This window comes from Cetorhinus maximus, chromosome 13 (assembly GCF_964194155.1).
Source record: "Cetorhinus maximus chromosome 13, sCetMax3.hap1.1, whole genome shotgun sequence".
NCBI classification, from domain to species: Eukaryota; Metazoa; Chordata; class Chondrichthyes; order Lamniformes; family Cetorhinidae; genus Cetorhinus; species Cetorhinus maximus.
In genome coordinates, this window is record NC_135891.1 from 18,552,857 (window position 1) to 18,571,884 (window position 19,028).

Consider the following 19,028-nt stretch of genomic DNA (forward strand, 5'->3'; position numbering starts at 1 on the left):
TCATTTAACTCAGTATCAAGACCTTGTAGGTTTTGTAATGTGACAATTAAAGAGCGCCACGAAAATAAAAGCTCATTGCAGGTAAACGGGATAATCTGCAAATTATTTAACAAGCAGCATCCCATCGACCTAAAAGAACTATTGAATTATAACAAAAATCTTTAATGGATGCATTTTAAAACGTTGAGGTACACCGATCCAGTGCTGTCCCGTAAGGGCTACATATTGTGGAGACTGCCATAATCAACCCAGAAACAAAACAACGTAATGCACAAGTCATTTTTTGCCCCACGTCCTTTGATTTCAAGTGCTACTTTGTTGGAGTATACCCCTAAAAGCCCGCCCCCACCCGCTCAGCAATTTCAAGAGGAATCGAAGACATTTACCGCCTTTCCCATTTAAAATGTTTCCATTGTTGATAAATACACCTCAGACAGTGCAAGAGGTTATCTTAAAACATACGTGTGTAGTGATTTTACTTTACTGAAAGGTTGTCTTCTTAGTCAGACCCTGATAGCAGCCGGGTTTCGCCACAATAAGTTTAAGACACACCTTGAAATTTCCCCTTCCCATCCACCTTACGAACTTGCCAATTTCATGTTAGTTTCAGGAATGCAACGATGTAGTAAAGTAAAAAAAATCCTGATCGTAATTCGTTTTACAGTCTTAAATGTTAATTTATTTAAATGTTAATTAACTATTGTTTTAAATGAAGTGGCCGAACTCAGACCATGCTCACATGCTTATCTAGTCAAAAAGTTAAAATTTGACTAATCTTAATGCTGGTCCTTTAAAAACAAACTCTTTCTGCCGATGCTCTGAGGCATCAGGATAGTTTGATTAATGAACTGGGATATCACGGCAAAATTGCTAAGATGTAATTGTCTCAGAGATGAGCAGTAAATGAACGCATTGTGGTGTGATTGGTTGTGATGTTTGTTCGTCCTCTGGTTAATAATAACTGGCTCCTGACAACAGACGTAAATTCAATTATATCGAAACTGTAAACAGTAAAATCCCCTCTATTTTAATATAATTTAGATCTCTTCGATGATTGCATTAACTGCGTCTGCTCGGTTTCAGGGCAACAATGTCTTGTGGAGTTTGCTGACTTGTGACGTGAGGGGGAGTCTTGCAAGGAAGGGAATCAAGTGAAAATAAAATGTCAGCTTATACTGTTTGTCCTCCACTGATAGTGTAAATAACTTCTTAATTAAATGAGACCGAGAAACAGTATGTGTATGTGTGTGTAACAGCGAGAGAAAAAGAGGATGTTGCTCTGTTCGGAGTTCCTCATTATAACAGGCAACACAGTGCATTTATTTTTAATAGGATAAACCCGAATGTCCATCTACAACAGGACGACAGGGATGTTTTATATATTAATAAAGTGCAGTAAAACATAAATAAAGTAAATCAAAATAAAGTATAACAAAAGCATAAATTGTCATTCCAAACTGAATCACTACAATAGTTCAGGAAGCACGTGGACAGTCAGTGGTAATTGCAGACAATAAAAGACAATTAAATTACTTTTAATATACTCATCACATGATCGCCATTCGAAGATGTGATGTCATTTGCCTGAACAACGGGTTTGTTTAAATTGTACATTCTGGTTGTATCTTTAGAAATTGATGTATTTTAGATCATAACTGCGGATAACGGGTTTTGACTGATTTAACCGTCTCCAAGAGGAGGAATCGCTCTTTCCAATGTGAAGTGGTAATACTCTGACTGTTTCCTCGTGGCTCCATTTTACATATGAATGCAATATTTGTTTCCCAAAGTTAATGTATATGCTGACAGGATCAGCAGCAGCGAAATATAAATCAGCGTTTCTGATAAATCGCGGTCATCATTGCTGACCTCAATTACTTGACTTTCTCAGTAGTATATAATTGTTTAATTGTGTATAAAGTTCTTGAAATATAAATACCAGTTGATTTGTTGAAGTATGATAGATGTTATACTTAAAATTGTTTTATGTTTTAAATAGAAATGAAGCGGCGTGCTGTCATATTAAAATATTTAATTTTATTCTTTTACAAGGTTTCTGTATATTATTATTGAAATCAACTTATTGTTTCTTTATTATTCTAACAAAACGGTTGCAAATAACTGATCTATCTATTAAGCCTGGTCAATGTGCCCTGATACTCACTTTAGATAAAATCACTGTCAGAATCAAAACACTGCCAGTGTAAATACTTGATGAGAATAATATAAACCATATGGGGACAGTATGTTTAATAGTAAATGTTTAATGTTTCTGTAGCTGAAACAAAAAAGGTTTGCCTGAACTTACAGTTAAAATAAGCAGAATGTCTACACTATTATAATCACGCCGTGTGACTGATCTTCGTCAAATTATTCCCTCCACCGTGACTCAGTGCTCATTCAATTCTCCCACTCTCAGGATGCGCACTCGGGCGGAGGGCCGCTCCCTGATTCGAGTATTAATCTGTACCAGTGAAACAGTTTAGTTTCGCACTGGTCTTCCACCGCCGACACCCCACCCCCCACTTGATATAAACAAGTTACAGATTACTACTTGAGGTCTTGCTCTCGTAAGGTGTTTGTATGTTGAGTAGGTCCGAGTGGGTTTTTCTGTGCAGAAATTCACACTATTGGTAGTTGCATGGACTCCACTCCAGCCGTTTAAGGTTTTTGCAACCTCACCCTTTATCCGCACTTATATTGGTTTCTGTATGAGGTCACATTCTTGGGTTCGCACATTAAACCTAGGTATCCGCATGCGTTCCCATTATTAATGTAGGGTATCCGCATGCAAGACTCACTCTGTCAGTGGAGGTCATTCCATACCGGTGTCCTTCATTGTATAGTCTGTGTGGGATCTCTCTGCCTATTGGGAGTCTGTATTGGGTGCCTTTTTAGGTTCTGGTGGTGTCAGTAGGGATCCTATTCTCAGTACCAGTCTCTGTAGGTGGTCTCCCTCTCTCTCTCTTTGTTGGATTCTCCGTGCGGGAATCCATCCGAAAGAGGGGGCACCGATAACATAGCACAACAACTAACATAGCCGACTGGCCGAATGGCCAGCTTGTCCCGAGCTTTCTAACTCCAGCCTAATCTCTATCGGGTCTCTTCCATTGGTGCCCACATGTGGGATGGGGGATCTCACTCTTTGTACCACTGCCTAAATTGAATCCCAACTTCCGCACTGTTGACGTTGTGGAGTTTGTCCTTATTTTAGAGTCTTTTTAAAATCCTTTCATGGCACGTGGGCATCTAACTGTCTACATGGACGTGTGGGATCTCACTGTTGTTATCTCTATGGTGCCTTTTTTGGCGTATTGGTGACTTACTGCACTGCTGTCACAATGGAGGCCCTAATCTTATGATTGGTGCCTTCATGGCGTATGTTTTTTGGCGTGATGGTCAGGGTTTCTCTACATTGAAGTCTCTATGGGGTCACCAATTCTAGTACATGGATCCTGGGTTGAAATGGGTTCTGTATGGGGCCTTAATCTGTATTGGTGCCAGTCTCTATAAGGGCATATCATATTTCTGCCTCAATAGGGTTTATCTCTCTTTATTTGGGACTTATTGGTGTCTTCCCTCTATGTTGTATAAGATCTGTATAATGTATCCTTCTGTATTTGTGTTTGTATAGGATCATGTTGTGGTTGGATTTTTCTCTGATTTATTGCTAATTCAGGGTGTATTTGGAGCCAGCTGTTGGCTGAAGATCTGAAGCCCATTTCCACCAGGAAAACAATGTTTCCTATAACTGTCCACCACTCTTTAATTTGTCTGCAACTGGATCCTGTAATCTGCATCATATTAATCAAGTAAAACGTTACCAGGTTATCAAAGTCACTAATGCATATTCAAGAGGTCTGCACAACGTATATACTTTCCAATAGAGCCAAAGAAATCTATCAACCAGCAAGGTCTCACAGATGTAAGGAGCAATTGACCGAAGGCATTCAAAGCCTCATTTGACAACCCTTTCAGGTTTATGCACAGAAATTAAATGTAATTCTAATAATGTGATGCCAGTGTAAAATGTCAATTACCTTATTCTGTGTGAGTGCCCAATACTCAGGAAGCTATCATTATGAATTCATCATGTGACAAGCTATCACACCCATCAGCATGACTTTGAGCCAGGCATGAGGATGGTTTCTTCATAATCAGGGAAAATTATGCTACTAAGTCTTCCACTTAACAGAATGAGATAACAGATATAATGAAGCCCATGCAAGTGTAAGACATATCATTGTGCAGACTATAACCATTTACAAGTTTCATTTTAGGTGCTTGGATAAATCTAGTGAAGTTATGAAATAAAATTAAAGCAATAATTTTAGAATCATTGCAGCTTGTTGCTTTCCACAGAAGATCTCAATGAAGAAAGGTATGCTGCTCCAGAAGCTGATGAAGATAATCGTATGGATAAGAGGGTGGAGCACCTCCACCATCTCCATAGCATGAGATAGGTGCACTGAAAGGGGAGAAGGTATACCAGGACTGCCAGCAATCAGAGAAACTTCTAGCACCTTACTTTCAATAAATAAAGGTTGACACAGTAAATAAAACCACTTCATATCTACCCACGTTCAATTCATAATGTTTCTTACTTTCAAAGAGTTCAGGCCATTTTCTTCATAAGACAGGAGTTCAAAGGAACCCAAAGCTCATTTTTATCCTAAAACTTTGCAATGATACACAGAAATGAACTCAGAATGCAATCTGCTTAAAATATATATTTACTTTCCTTAATGCTGTGTCCACCATTTGTGCCATCTAGTTTATTAGGCTGCACTCCCAGTCCACTAGCTTTATAAGGTGCTCCCTCAGTGAGATGAGATTTGAGTGGCAGCTGGCTGGGCTGGTTCTATTGGTGTCTTAGAGGCATAAGCACCTTGGGATGTTTTACCACATTAGGTGTGCTATGTGAACACAAGTTATTGTTGTGTAAGGAATCAGGCTGAATGCCACTACCTGGAGAGACACATCTGCAACCAATCCTTACAACTCACTGATGCTGGACATTGGCTTAACTTTGTTTCTGGTAGACATTATTGCAGAAAAAAATCGTCTCAGTCAGGTTTTAGAAATTCTGTGTAAATATGGTGCTCATGCTGGTCCTCCAAGCATGGTGTGAAAGTTGCCACACTGGACGCCAACAATGTCTTCTTCCTGATGTCTTGTTGCTGCAAAAATTTCCTCTACCGTCACTCTCTTCAGGTTTAGCAAGTCATGAGAAATTTCCTGCAATGGTGGTGCCCTCTTCCCAATTGTCCACTTTTCTGCATAAGTGTAAGAATCATCTCTGTTGCCTTCACTTGAGATTGATTCTCCCTAATTTAAGCTATTTTGAAGACCAGCCCTTTGAAATTTAGATTTCCAAGTTCCTCGTCCAAAGGAAGTAGTGTGGAGAAATGACACTCTCCCTTTCTTTCACATCCAGGTCTTCATTCTCATTCATGCTCATTGTTCATTCAGTTAACACCTTCTGGCTCCCTGATTCTTCCAGAGTAGTTGGCTCTTCACTGATGCTGGAGCAAACAATGTGCCATGATAGAGGTGTTAATGAAGTGACAGTAGGTGAAGTTCTGACCACACTAGCAGATTCTGCTCTGGATATGCCTAGATGGTCATTGGAATGGTTGATTCTTCCTAAAAGTCATCTCCAATGACAGGGTCTCCTGGATGGAGTATCAAGAAGTAGGGGGCATGGTCTCAGGATTAGGAGAAATTCAGGATAAGGAGCAATTTCTTCAATCAGCGGGGTGTGAATCTGTGGAATTCCAAACCCCAGAGGGTCATTGAATCATTGCGTGTATTCAAAGCTGAGAATTTAGGACTCTAATGGAATTAAGGGAAACGTAGATTGAACAGGAAAGTAGACTTGAGGTTGAGGTTCAGCCATGATCTTATTAAATGGCGGAGCAGTGTGAAGGACTATTTTGCCTACCCCTACACCTATTTCTTAGGCTCTGATGTTCTTATGATGTGAATCACAGAAGAGTCTATTTAGCTATATTTACACTAGCATTCCCTTGAAGAAATAGTCATTTCATGCTAAGGCAATGTGAAACCATGAATAAACACATATACTATATATGATGAGCATTTCCCAGCTTTTACTACCTTTGTTGCCACCTCATGTCCAACCTCACCATTTTGCACAGCCTTTCCTGACTCTGCCTGATTTACTGTACCCCCAGCTCGTGCAAACTCCTGACTTTCAGTAATGTGCTCCTCCCCTGATTATATTGCTCTGATACTGGTTCTGAGTGAGCAATTCCTTTGGAGGGAAGAAAAGCAATGTTCAAAGCATGTGAGTGGCATAGCTACCTCCCCATATGAGCATGTGCATCCATGATGATGAGGTGGAGGTGAATTGCCACTTTAAATGAAGTGTTCTCGAAGACTATAGACGGAGTAAATGGGAGTGAAAGCTGTATGAGCGGGAGATGTAAATTGGCAAGAATGCTTTGACTTCCCTTAGCTACCCTTTAGAGGTCACTGAAGCTCTTCCCTGAACTGTATAGGTCTTTCAGTGGAGGAGACAACATCGGCAGCTTCTGCTACCTTTCTTTTTTTATCATTCATTAATGGGATGTGAGCATCACTGGCAAGGCCAACGTTTATTGCACATCTCTAATTGTCCTTGAGATGGTTGTGGTGAACCGCCTTCTTGAATCACTGCAATCCACAGTGCTATTTGGAAGGGAGGTCCAGGATTTTGAACCAGAGACAATTCCAAGTCAGGATGGTGTGTAGCTTAGAGGGGAACTTGCAGCTGTTGGCATTCCTAAATGTCTGCTGCCCTTGTCCTTCCAGGTGGTAGAGGCCATGTCTTTGCAAGGTGCTGCTGAAGAAAGCTTGGCGAGTTCCTGCATTGAATTTTGTATATGATATACACTGCTGTCACTGTGCTTCATACTGGGGGGGACTGTGGACGTTTAAGGTGGTGGATGTGGTACCAGTTATGAAAGCTGCTTTTTCCTATATGCTATCGAGCTTCTTGTGTGTTGTTGCCTACTCCAACACTTATTTCTTAGGCTCTAATGTTCTTATGATGTGAATTATAGAAGAGTCTATTTAGCTATATTTACACTAGCATTCCCTTGAAGAAATAGTTGTTTCATGCTAAGGCAATGTGAAACCATGAATAAACACATATACTACATATGATGAGCATTTCCCAGTTTTTACTAATTTTGTTGCCACCTCATGTCCAATCTCACCATTTTGCACAGCCTCTCCTGACTCTGCCTGATTTACAATACTCCCGGCTCGTGCAAACTCCTGACTTATGCCTTGTGGAAGTTGGGCAGACTTTGGGGAATCAAGTGAGTTACTCACTGCAGAATTCCCAGTCTCTGACCTACTCTTGTAGCCGCAGTATTTATCTGACTGGTCCAGTTAAGTTTCTGGATGTTGGTGGCGGGGGATTCAGCGATGGTAATGCTGTTGAACATGAAAGCAAGATGGTTAGATTCTCTCCAACTGGAGATGGTCATCGTCTGACGCTTGTGTGGCACAAATGTAACTTGCCACAGCCCAGGCCTGAATGTTGTCCAGGCCTTTCTGTATGTGAGCATAACTGCTTCCATATCTGAGGAGTTTTGAATGGTACTGAACACTATGCTATCATCAGCGAACATCCCCATTTCTGGCTTTATGATAGAGGGGAGGTCATTGATGAAGCAGCTGAAGATGGTTGGGTCTAGGACACTGCCCTGAGGAACTCCAGCAGTGATGTCCTGGAGCTGAAATGATTGGCCTCCAACAACCACAAATATCTTCCTTTGTGCTAGCTATGACTCCAGCCAGTGGAGAGCTTTCCTCCTGATTCCCAGTTTTGCTAGGGCTCCTTGATGCCACACATTCAAATGCTGCCTTGTTGTTAAGGGCCTTCACTCTCACCTCACCTCTTGAATTGATCTTTCTGTCCATGTTTGCACCAATGCACATTGTGGTCAGGAGTTGAGTGGTCCTGGTAGAACCCAAACTGAGGATGGGTGAGCAGGTTATTGTTGAGTAGGTGCCACTTGATAGCACTGTTGATGACCCCTACTACCGCTTTGCAGATGATTAAGAGTAGACTGATGGGGTGGTAATGGGATTTGTCCTGTATTTTTGTGGACACACATACCTGGGCAATTTTCCACATTGTTGAGCAGGTGCCTGTAGCTGTAATGGAACAGCTTGGCTATGGGTGTGGCTAGTTCTGGAGCACAAGTCTTTAATACTACAGCCGGAGTGTTTTCAGGACCCATAGTCTTTGCTGTACCCAGTGCCTAAAGCCATTTCTTGGTATCATGTGGAATGAATAGAATTGGTTGAAGACTGGCATCTGTGATGCTGAGGACCACAGGAGGAGGCTGAAATGAAGTATCCACTCACCACCTCTGGTTGAAGATGGTTGCCAATGCTTTAACCTTGTCTCGTGCACTCACGTGCTCATAAAGGTGTGGATGGGGCCTCCCCCTCTGGTTAGTTGTTTAAAGGTCCACCACAATTTGCAATTGGTCGTGGCAGGACTGCAGAGCTTTGATCTGATATGTTAGTTGAGGGATTGCTTTGTTCCATTTATCACATGCTGCTTCTGCTGGTTAATGTGCATGTAATGTATTGTAACTTCACCAGGCTGGCTCCTCATTTGTAGATATGCCTGGTGCTGCTCCTTTTATGCTCTCCTGCACTCCTCACTGATCAATAGTTGCTCACATGGCTTGATGATGATTGTAAAATGAAGGACATATCAGGCCATGAGGTTACAGATTGTGGTTGAATACAATTGTGCTGCTGCTGATGGTCCAACATGCCATATGGATGCCCAATTTTGAGCTACTAGTTCTGTTCTCTCTCCCATTTAGCATAATGGTAGTGCCAAGCAAACCTGCTGGATGGCTTCCTGCCCATTGTTTCTAAGAATTGATCCCTTCTAACCCACCTTTAATTTGCAGCACACAAGAACACAAGAAATAGGAGCAGGGATAGACCATTTGGCCTGTTGAGTCTGCTTCACCATTCAATACGATCATGGCTGATCTTGAGCTTCAACTCCATTTTCCCACCCACTCCCAATATCTCTTAATTCCCAAAGAGAATAAAAATCTGACCATCCCAGCCTTAAACGTATTCACTGATGGAACATCCTCAACCCTCTGGAGTAGAGAATTCCAAAGATTTACAACCCTTTGAGTGAAGTAATTTCTCCTCATCTCAGTCCTAAATGATCGGCCCCTTATCCTGAGACTGTGTGCCTGTGCTTTAGATTCCCCGACCAGCAGAAACAATCTCTCAGCCTCTATCCTATGAAGCCCCCTCAGAATTTTGTATGTTTCAATGGTCTTGGCTCTCATTCTTCTAAACATCAGAGAATATAAGCCCATTTTACTCAGCCTCTCATCATAGGACAACAACCCTCATCCCAGGGGCCATGTTACTGAATCTCATGTTAGTGTACTGTACTCACTGTACTGCCTCCTGTACAAGTACATCCTTTCTTAGATGTGGAGATGAAAACTGCACACAGCATTCTAGGTGTGATCTCACCAAAACCTCATACAAGTGTCGCAAGACTTCTTTATTCTTGCACTCCAATCCTCTTGCAATAAAGGCCACATGCCATTTGCCTTCCTAATTGCTTGCTGCACCTGCATGCTAACTTTCTGCATTCCTTGTATGAGCACACCCAAGTCTCTTTGAACATTAACGCTTACAAGTTTCACACCTTTTTTAAAAAAAAAAGTCGGCTTTTCTATTCCTATGACCAAAATGAATAGCTTCACACTTCCCTACATTATTCTCCATCTGCCGCCTTGTTGCCCATTCACTTAACTTGTCCATGTCTCTTTACAGCCTCTCTGTGTCCTCCCCACAGCTTGCCTATCCACTTAGCTTGGCATCATCAGCAAACTTAAATACATTACTCTCTGTCTCTTCAGTAAGTCATTAATATAGATTGTAAATAGCTGAGGCCCCAGCACTGATCATTGCAGCACTTCACGATTCACTGCCTGCCAAATTTTTCAAAAAGGCCCCATTTATGCCCGCTCTCTGCTTTCTATTCATGGAGGCATCTGATAATCTGTTGCTAACCTCTAGGCCCTCCAAGGCTCTTGGGTCTTGAGACATCTGGTACTTTCTGCTGCTGGGAAACTGATGACACCTTTAACTGGGTACTAACCACATTAGAAGCTGTATTAGCATTCCAACCCCACTCTACATAGCAAATAAGAGGCTGATGTAGAAAGTGTAGTGAGTTAGCAATGTGGACAGTAGTCTTGCTTGGCTGCTAAACTATCAATGGGAGGAGAATGCAGCCCCCAGTGTCTGTGTGGAGTCTCACTCTCAGCACCTATTCTTTCTGGTCTTTTGCTGTCTGTTTTGGTAGCTTCATTGGGTATTTCTCTCCCTCTTTCTCTGTGTAATGGTGTTTTATGAAGTCTTAACATCTGTCCTGGTGTCAATACACAGTCTCCATCTGTTTGCTGGAAATGTATGAGGCCTTTTGCATGGGTGTCACTTTCTGTACTGTTTTCACTATGGAATCTCTCTTCTAATGGTGTATGAATCTCACATGTGTACTATCCTGTTTTGGAATCTTACTATGTTTGGCATTTCTATGTTTTTTGTCTATATACAGGTGTCAAGTGGGATATCCTTATCCTTCTGTCTGAATGGAGTCTCATTTTTATTGGTATTTCTACTCATCTGCAAAAATAGAACCACTTCTATTTGTATTGGTAACTGCACGATATCTCAAACAAAAACAAAAATACCTGGAAAAACTCAGCAGGTCTGGCAGCATCTGCGGAGAGGAACACAGTTAACGTTTCGAGTCCGAATGACCCTTCAACAGAATTAAGTAAAAATAGAAGATTTTTACTATTTTTACTTAGTTCTGTTGAAGGGTCATACGGACTCGAAACGTTAACTGTGTTCCTCTCCGCAGATACTGCCAGACCTGCTGAGTTTTTCCAGGTATTTTTGTTTTTGTTTTGGATTTCCAGCATCCGCAGTTTTTTTGCTTTTATGCACGATATCTCTTTGTGTATTGATGTATGAATGGAGTCTTGTCGTATTGACCTTTCGACGGAGTGTTACTGTCTGCATTGGATGATATTTGGGATCTATTTGCATTAGAACATGTATGAGATCTCTTTCTCCCTGTACTGGTATCCACAGATCACTGTTCTACTGTCTCGTTACGAGTTGTCTCACAGCGTAATTAGTGTGGTTATGCATTATATTATGATCAAAGCTTTGACTCAGTGAGCGCCTTCCCACCTTGGAGCTTAAGAAATGTAGCGTTCACAGCCCGAAGTAAGTGGAGACTGGGGCTCCAACTCTCAATTCTGCACTGGCAGACTCGCCCCATGAATATCCTCATACTCATGAACGTTCCCCAGCCTCTTTGTACGAGATTGAGTCTCCTCCCGCTTTATAGGTCTAGCTACCACAATGGTTACAGCAATGGAAGAAACCTTCACATTATGGTCTGTTAATCTCAAATCCTTCTTTAATGATATTCCTATTCTCCAGTTGAAGGGTGTAAACATAGAACAATGACTGTTGGTACCGATTAATGTGTGGCGTTTTTGCCTTGCTGTTTATTTGTACCCCCCAGTCTCTGTCCTGGTGTCGGCACGGGGTTTTCATTCTCTGTGCTGTATCTGTAAGATAAACTGGCTGTACAGAGAGACTATGTTAGGAGATCGCCACATCTTCCCGCAGTATCAACTGGATAACTATTCCCCCTGTAGCGAAACAAACGCATCAAATAAATAAATTCATCAAATGCGATGAAAACAAATACTTTGGACAAAACAAGCAGATTTCAAAAATAAAAGTCTTCTTTTAGTGACTTCAATCCGTTTGATTTCGAAGCTGTAAACTAATATCTTTGAAACAATTCAGATTCCAAAGACTGTTACATGTCTGTTACATCTCTCTGCTGGTATTGCGTTCTGAAGCCGTTAATTACCTTCGAACACGAAAAGATTTTATATATGTATATGTATATATATGTATATTAAATCCAATGCATTTACGTTACGATCTGTTTAATCCTTCGGATATTCGGGGCGAGGACCCAAGTGTACCCTTAAAATTCTACAGGCCGTGTTTGGGAACACTGCAACCCCCCTACATTCACTGGCTCCACAGATCCTCCCAATCCCCGTAACTTGCCCATTTAAGTTTTAGAGAGTTCCTTTGTCTTTCTCTTACGGAAGGGGATTGTCTTCTGGAAGATGATTTCTGGAAAACTCACCCACTTTCGCTTTTCTCATTCAAACTTTCAACGCGACTTCCCCAAAACAGGCTCGCAAACCTTCAGTTGTATACTGAAGCTTTACCGTCGGGTTCTGACCAGGAACACATGCAATTCTTTGCCTGTTTTATTTTAGTGTAACGGATTGACTGTTTGCCTACTGTCCGATGTTAGCGAATTCAAACTGTTAGCTCTATTGATGAATGCGCCGCAGCTTCTAAGCATCTCTAGGAACCCACAGGGAAAAAAAAACAGGACATTTAAATAAAGTAACTGTTGTTAAAAAAAAAGCCGGGTTAACTCAAAGAGACTCTGCAATATGAACGCCGCGGTAACAAATTTTGTGTTAGGTAGAATTAAGTTGCGCGAGCGTTTTTAATTGGAAATGTCAAATTATAAACTGATTCGTAGCTAGGAGTCCGTTCGTTTCAACTTGACACATTTAGCAATGGCAAAAATCAAAATAGCATCGAACTAAATAGCGCTCAAATACTGGGAAAAGCCCCTCAATGGGCGCCTAAGAGTCAGTTTTAAAATCGAGTCTCCATGCGCAAATATCTGAGTGCAAGCGTATATTGGGGTCCAAAAATTATCCTTTTGTGATCCTTTTGCAAGGCGTTTCACAGGTGTGACCGAGCGGGTGTTAGAGGACACGTACGAAAAGAGTGTTTGAAATTAAGTTAAGAACGACCAACAGCAAGTATGCCTCTTTAAAGATCATCCCTATCCTCTTTAAGGATGCGCTAGTGACTGCCAATTTCATTTGAAGTTTTATACGTACACATATCGTCATTTACTAATGTGCGGCTTGGGACGATTCACGACATTTAAATGCAAGTTGTTGTTGTATTCACATCTGCACAGATGTATTTAACCCCGCTGCAACTGTCAAAATAAAAGCTTTATGGAGTGGTTGCAGTTTTCAAATCATTTTGGTGTCACGCAGACACCCGTTGTTGGCTAATTGTTTGCAGACACCCGTTCAGTTTGAACTAGCTGGAAATATCGAAACATGTCTGACAACTTCATGAGCGTCTTGTGTGAAAGCCCAGTGTCGATCCTCAGATGAATTGTCACTTGTGTTATGGGCCGAAGGGCCTCTTCTGCACTCTGTGATTCTGTGATTGTCTGAATCATTTCCACGATATTTTGTCAACAGTGGAAGATGTGGACGGGGAGTTTGGGGCTGATTCATGGCTTTGTCGGTGGAGTACTATCAATATATCCCATTGGGCGCCAAGGGAAACGGCACATTGGATCATGCAATCAATCCATCAGAAAATAAACCAGATTCAACAGATAATCCAAATGCTCTCATGCACAAATGGCAAGAGAGGCTCGATTTGGAAGGCGTTTTGGGAAGAGTGCAACAAAACAATTGGCACAACAGTTGAGCCCAATCTAATTGTTGGCAACGATTTACATGAAACACGGGGTCTGAAACACTGGCGACCCCCACCGTTAGAGTCACCGTCTTCCTTTAGCATCTTACAAATAAACTTGCCCGTCGAAAGCAAAATTATGCGGCTTCAAAATATTTGCCTCAAATTTACAAGCTTCGTCTGAGTCCATTTTACTCGATTGTAAAACTCCGCCGAGGAAGATGAGGGTTAGTATATAAAAAGGGAGAAGGGTTGATCATTATTTTAAAAAAATATGTATTCCCCAGCTCATCTCACAGACTTGGAGGCGCTCCCAGGACCCGATCCTGTACCATTCTCCTCCGCCTCCTTTCATTCATTCAGATGACTAATAAAAGCTATAGACGTGTGGGAGCTGAGACATTTGAGAGTTTGATATAGCAGCTCGCCACTGAAAAGCAAAGAACTTCCAGTCACCTTTTGAAAAGGGATGCACCGGTCACTGACAATTCAAAACTTCAAGGAATACATTTACGACAATCGTTTAAATTCTATTAAAATAAATATGACCCATAACAGTAGATGTAATTGCAACAACGACCTTAACGATCGCAGTGAGCTACCGCATTTCAGAAAATATGAAGTGTGCACCATGGCAGATAGAAATGCTTTCCAATTTCATCTTAAATAGAATCCGCAAATCAAAGCGAGCAAAACAAGTCACATCTCTCTCCGCTCTCTTAGAGACGCTCGGGGGTATAGCACGGGTTTTTCCACCAAAAAACAATGTTGCATTTCTGGCAATATTGAAAGAAGCAATTTGGAAAGAGGAATTGAGAAAATTGTCTTGGAGACACACAGCCATAGATTTCCCCGTTTCCCAAGTGATGTTGGAGGTAAAGGGTTGAGGGCAGGCTTTTACTTAGCGAGGAGAAATGTAACTTTCGCGGGAACGTTGAGGATGCTGGTCCCCCATCAGCTTCCTACGTTAATACGAGAATTTCGTTATAAAAATGCCAGAAAAGGCGCAGCGTTTGAACAAAATAATTCGTCACGAATGTGCAAACGGATTAATTTGGAAACATCCACATTGTTCTCATGTGGATCCAATGTCAGTCTGAAAGATAGCTCGTTTGAACGACCAATACATGTTACATTTAGTGACGAGTGCTCCAGTACACTGCTAATATTCACCCACTTCATTACAGCGGCTATGTACACTTGGGGGGGTTACCGTTGTTAAGGTTCTCCGTCTGTTGTCCTTCTTATTGCACCAGCACTGCGATTCCCACAGGAATATCAGGAAAACGCCTTTCTAGAGCTTTTAAAAAATATATCAAGACGGGATCATAATTTACACACATGTAACGAGATTCCCACTCGACAATCAATTCTGGTGATATTAATATCGAAAATTAAATATAAGATATGCATATAGCTTGAGAAAAGTCGGATGTGATACCAGGATTTTGTCGTCGCTTTAATTCAGAATGATTATGGATTATCTATATTAATATTTATATCATGTAAACATTTCAAATCCCACTCTTTGTTTTGATTTCGAAGTTTCAGCTGATTTATGAAGCTGCCACGAAATTGAAAAAACCAAATGGGACAGGCGACAATCTGGATCCTGTGTTATGCTGCGGGTATGCATTTATTAAATTGTACTAGGTTTCGTGCATAAATTACTATTGAAACAGCAATAAAACCGCCCAATTATTACAACACTTGAGATGGTGACGACTGTGTTGAAGTAGAGCGGGGCAGCAACCCTCCCGTGTTACCTGTTAACCAGGTTAATGTGGGAATTATCGTCAATTTGGAAAAGTTAACTAAAATTGCATGCACGTTTCATTCAGTTCGCCTGCGGTGAATCCACAACCAGCAGATACCTTCGCCACAATGCGATTAAACCCATCTTGCTCGGTGTTTGGAATGGTGCAAAGTTGCCTTTTTGAAACAAAAAAAAGAGGTCACGTAAATGCATAGGCCTCTGTTAAATAGTTACCAGATCCTAATAATCTGGATAAACGACAGCAAATCAACACAAAGTAAATGAAAGCGAATAGTCCCACCCTCTAGCCTAAAAGCTGAGTGTCCTTGCAATAAAACTAAAAGGGGACTTTAATAATTTTTTCTGTATTCAACATTGGGAAGCATAAATAGCGTTTTACTATCAAACATGAACAGGATTCGCAATCAGTAATTCAGGTATGCAGTATTGGGAGAAGAATATTCTGAGAACAGTTTACTGAACCTACTTGGAAACCATTGACTATTCACATGGTCGGGTTCGCCGCTGACTTGACAAATATGGCCTACATTTGTTTTTATTGTTGAGGAATATGCTCAAACACCCGATAAAATGGCAATAAAACTTTAAACAAATATCACCGAAATTCCATACCGGTGCAACAATGACTGGGTTGCTATAAACGCGTTTTTAAAAAATTTGAGCAAATTCGTTGTTACAATAATTAAACATGATTTTGTCAACAAAATTATATGTCCAGAAATGTCGTGCAGATGGTGCATTAATAAATACTAAGGGATACGACAGTCTTACGGCCCATGGTTCATACATTACTTCATGCCCCCCTCCCTCCCTCCCACCCCCACCCCCAAACGGTCTCGAAGCCAAATATCGTATTTTTAACAACGTGCCAGGTTTTAGACAGGAATGTGCCATTTTCATCCGGGGTCAGTCGGTTCACCTTCATCCAGCGGGGCCCGGGCAGCTTCTGAGGGCGCAGTTATACTCTCACTCCTGCATCCATGCGAAGTGGTTTGGATGCGCTCAAGGGATGAACGTGGCAGCATTGCTCGGGAGTTGAATCGCAATCTGACTTCCAGCGTCCACTTAACGCATGCAGACCACCTTTCTTGGTGGCCCATATGGAAGCTCAGTTTGAGGCAAAACCCCCCACCCACCCCCAGTATAACTCAGATCTGCCTGCTAAAACCATCATGCCACCGGAAGCTGTTTTATCACTGGAACCTGAGGGTGCACTGACACTGTACACGGTGAACTGAGAGCAAACCGCTCTCAAGTCAGTTAGTTCATTCACACCGGCCTTCTCAAGGCTCAAGCTCCTCATGACGAGGCCGGTGTTAATCCCCAGTTATGTTGTGTTAGCATGTTGGTGGGAGAGGGCAGATACATTTGAAACCCGAACTGTTCCACACCACGTCCAGGAACCTGCAAGGTTTCGTTTATCCCAGTGCAGCTGGGAATTAAGTCGCCGATCCCATCCTATGTTTACACATCGACTTTAAAGTCAGCGGCCATCTCAGCAGTGCGGGTAACACACAGAGTCATGCCACAGTATTCGACAGCGAAGCTAAAGTTAACACACTGAAAATTCTCTCACAATCCCTTTAGCTAAAGAAAACAAAACTGTTCTATGCCACATCAATTAATTTAGCGATTAAAATTAAATCTATTTATCTTACTGTTCTGTTATCAGACAATTATATCAACTGGTTTTGGCTGGTTCAGAAACAAAGGAGATTTAGAAGAAAAGCCGAGTAGTGAAGTTGTCTGATTCTGAGCTTCTTTCACTCGAGGCTACCACACAATGTCATCCATTAATAACATATTAGCAAGATCCCAATATTCAAGATATTGTGTCCACGTGACTTACTTACATAATAACTTGACTCCAATCAGAGTGTTTAGGCCATTTTAGGTTTATTTCACACACAGTTAAACGCGTTTTTCAACGAGGCTGCAAATGTATCGTGCAGTTATATTACCACATTCACATCAATATAACATAGTTTGGGTTGAACTTCAGCAGAAAAGCGGCAGTATAAATTGGGCATCTAGTTATCCAAGGTATTAATTACGTTACAGAAAAAAATGATTATCTAAAATAGTTTAATTTCTCTTGAGTGTTGCAAAAGTAAGTGGTGCTGAACGCATTAGGAGAGACTATCTCATGCCACTTGGAGTTTGCACCAGTTTCAGTATGACTCCAATGCGGTAACAAGCCACCATTTCAAAGTACCAAGGGTCCATTGCACTCCCTGTAAACTTGTGTAACTTTGTAAGGATTAAGAAAGTGTCAGCACCACCCACCTTACCCTCCGGCAAACATTAAAACCTAACAGCTCGGGTAGCAGTGCTAAAGCATGCATGTGCCGCACTACTGATGCTGCACATTGCTGCTGGCCAGAGAGTATTACAGGGCTCTGAATGTTGCATTACATAACACAAAAAAGCCTCAGGTCATCAATTGCATTTTTGGAAGATTTAACTCCAATGCAAATTTCAGTTTTATGAACTATTCTTTACAATTTTACTTTATTATCCCCAATAGGTAGGAGGTAATCGAGGAGTGAACTAGGAAGCCTTTCTTCACACAAAAGATAGTTGATAGCTGGAACTCTCTTTCCCCAAAAGGCTTTGGATGCTGGGCCAATTAAAACTTTCACGACTGATATTGATAGATTAGTGTTAGGTAATGATATCAAGAGGTATAGAGCAAAGGTGAGGAAATGGGTTTGAGCACATATCAGTCATGATCTGACAGACTGGAGGGGCTACATAGCCTACTCATGTTGCTATAAGATATAATTTTCCCTGTTTGCAGGGACCTGTTAGTGTTAGTGCAAGTGTTAGTTGTACTTTGAAAGTTTCAAAAATAGATTTCAGTGCTAGGCTAAATATTTTTAGGCTGAATTATTCTGTTCTTCCAAAGTTAAGTATTCATTTTGCGTCAGCACATGGCCAAAAACTAGTTTGCATCAATGGAAAAGCTGTTACCTGAATGCAAGCTGGATATGTTGTAAAAGATTGGAGATTTTATGAAGTGACACCAGATCATGTTATTGGGATAATTTGGTTGCTAGGGAAGGTTCCTATATATTGCTCATATTGACCAAAGTGCATATTGATTTGTGCTTAATTCTCGCCATACTTTATGATGCTATTTTAATAATTAGCAAAGTACAAGATGTGATTCAATAAAATGCAAACATTCCAACAGACTACAGGCTATGCATGTGCAAATCGCTTTACAGCATAAACAACAGATCTGCAGTTAAATTTACTAATCATTTGCATTCTTAGTAACATATTGGATTATTTGCAAAATATTTCAATCTGTCCTATTACATTTAATAACTGAAAAAGTAATACCTATTCTGAGACCAATTGATAACAAAGATAAAAGGCTTTTTGTGACATAGAAATCAGTCAGTATCTAAATGAACAGATTAAGATAATTCAATATAGGGTGAATTCAAATAAAAAATTTGCCATAATTGGCATGCATCTATACGATTTTTAGCATTTGATTCTCAATAGCTTTCCTATTCATGCTATTTGTACATGTGTGTATTTTTATATGCTTTCTAAAATTATATTGTAAAAACCTTATACTTATGAAGGATGTCAG

The 19,028-nt window shown here is 41.0% G+C and overlaps 1 long non-coding RNA gene across 1 annotated transcript; it reads right to left on the minus strand.

Moving 5' to 3' along the window:
• Nucleotides 1–11,480: 11,480 nt before the first annotated feature.
• Nucleotides 11,481–16,722, minus strand: LOC144689154 (uncharacterized). Its single transcript, XR_013578575.1, has 2 exons — nucleotides 16,341–16,722; nucleotides 11,481–11,747 (listed from the first exon to the last, which is right to left on the minus strand). It is a non-coding gene; the product is annotated as an uncharacterized LOC144689154 (long non-coding RNA).
• Between the last annotated feature and the right edge of the window lie 2,306 nt (nucleotides 16,723–19,028).